Genomic DNA, 2,775 nt, shown 5'->3' on the forward strand with positions numbered 1-2,775 from the left:
CCCCCCCCCAAAAAAGCCCTGTCACTTTAAGCTTACATTCTAGCAGTAAGTATATAATATAGACAATAAGTATATCTAATATATAAATTATTATAGTATGTTAGCAGGGGATAGAAGCTATGAAAAAAAAAAAAGGCTTAACCCGGGTGTGGTGGCTCACACCTGTAGTCCCAGCACTGTGGAAGGATGAGGAGGGAGAATTGCTTGAGCTTAGGAGTCTGAGACTTGCCTGAGCAAGAGTGAGACCCCAACTCCTAAAATAATGGAAAAACCCAACCAGGTGTCACAGCAAGCGCCTGTAGTCCCAGCGTCTTCCAGAGGCTGAGGCAGTGGGATGCCCACAGCCCTAATCTGAGGTTGCAGTGAGCTGTGACACCACTGCACTCTGCTCAGGGCATAGGTGGGACTCTGTCTCCAGAAAAAAAAAAAGAAGGCTTAAGGAAACTCTTCTGCCCCTTCTATGTTGGGGACACAGCTAAAATGTGCCATCTATGAATAAGAAAGCAGGCCCTCACCAGACAAGGTATGCCTGTAACTTGATCTTGACTTTCCAAGGTCAAGGCTCCAGAACTGTGAGAAATTAAAATTTCTGTTGGTTTATAAACCACCCAATTTATGAAATTTTGTTGTAGGAGCCTCAATGGAATAAGACATCCCAGATATGCACATTGCTAATTCCTTCATCACCTTCAAATCTTCACTCAAATGTCACCATCTCACTGAAGCCTGACCTCTCTATTCACAAGTACATCCCACTCTCCAGCACACTTAATCCTCTTTCCCTACTCTTTAACCCCAATTTTTCCATCATCATATACATTATTTGCATGTAAAAATTACCACATGTATACTATCTATAAGTATGTACAAAAATGTAACAATTTTTAAACAAAATTGCCTATGAAGATATGTAGATGTTTCAATTGAATTGTGCTATTAATATCAAAAATCACTGATCACAGAACACAATAACAGTGAAAAAACTTGAAGTACTGTGGGAATTATCTAATGTGACACAGAATAAGTGAGTACAGGGTGTTAGGAAAATGGTACTAATAGACTTGCTAAATACAAGGTTGCCATGTATAATAGCTACAAATAAAATACATAGGAATATATTTATTTAACCAGGGAAGTGAAAGACCTCTACAGGAAGAACTAAATGACATATCACAGATGATGCAAACGAATGGGAAAACACCCCATGCTGCTGGATTGGTAGGCTCAAAGTGATTTACAGATTCAATACAATTCTCATCAAAATACCAGTGCTTTACTTCACAGCTCTAGAAAAAATAAACTTCATTTGGAACCAAAAAATGACTCTAATAACCAAAACAGTCTTAAAAAGAACAAATCTGGAGGCATCACATTGCCTGACTTCAAATTATACTACAAGCCTATAGTAACCCAAACAGCATGGTACTGAAAAAAATAGACACACAGACCAATGTAACAATAGAGAACCCAGAAATAAACCCACATAGCTATGACAAAAAATACAATACTGAGTTTTATATTTACCTATATAGTTATCAGTATTCTTTATTTCTTTTTCTGGCTTTGTTATTACCTAGTATCCTTTAATTTTCACCTAAGGGATTTACCTTTTAGCATTTCTCACAAGGCAGGTCTACTACCAAAAACTCCCTCAGATGTCCTTTATCTCGGAATGTCTTTCTCCTTCATTTGTGAAGGGTTTGCCAGAATTCTTGGTTGGCAGATTTTTTTTTCCTTTAAGCATTTTAAATGTTTCATCACTGCTGCGTTTTGAAACAGTTTCTAATGAGAAATCAGCTGTTAATCTTATTGAGGATCCATCATGTGGTAATTGACTTCTCTGGGTGATTTCAAGACTTGGAGTTCTTGGATAGTTTGAATATAATGTGTTTTGTGTGGATTTTTTTGTTTTGGGTTTAGTGCTCTGGCGTCACAGCTCACAGCATCCTCAAACTCTAGGGCTTAAGCAATTCTCTTGCTTCAGCCTCCTGAGTAGATGGAACTACAAATGCCCACCACAATCCCGGGCTATTTTTCGTTTGTTTAGCAGGCCCCCAGCCAGGTTCCAGCCCACTGTAGCATGTGGCTGGCACCCTATCCACTGAGCTACAGCCGCCCCGTTTGTTTTGATACAGAGTCTCACTTTCTTGCCTCAAGTAGAGTGTCCTGGCATCATAGCTCACAGCAACCTCAAACTCTTGGGCTCAAGTGATCCTCTTGCCTCACCCTCCCAAGTAGCTGGGACTACAGGCACCTGTCCGTTTTTCTTCATTCCTTGTTCTTTTCATCAGGATAATTTCTGTTGACTTATTTTTCAAGTTTGCGTGAATAAAGGGTATCCAAACTGGTAAAGAGGTGATCAGACTATTGCTTTTCACTGACAGTATGATTTTGTATCTAGAAAATCCCAAAGATGCCACTAAGAGACTTATAGAGTTAATAAATTCATCAAAGTCTTAGGTTACAATTTCAATATATATAATCAGTAGCATTTTTATATACCAATAACAGTCAAACAGTTAAAGATTCAATACCACTCACGATAGCTACAAAAAAAATACATAGAAATATACTTAAGAAGGTGAAAGATATCTATAAGGAGAACTACAAAACAGGAAAAAAACCAGCAGATGACACAAACAAATGGAGAAACACATCATGCTTGTGGGATAAGGAGAATAAACATTAAAATGTCCATACTGCACAAAGCGACTTACAGATTCAATGCAATCCCCATTAAAATACCAGCAAGGTATTTCACATATCTAGGAAGAA

This window comes from Otolemur garnettii, unplaced genomic scaffold (assembly GCF_000181295.1).
Source record: "Otolemur garnettii isolate 467f Iridium unplaced genomic scaffold, OtoGar3 scaffold00093, whole genome shotgun sequence".
NCBI classification, from domain to species: Eukaryota; Metazoa; Chordata; class Mammalia; order Primates; family Galagidae; genus Otolemur; species Otolemur garnettii.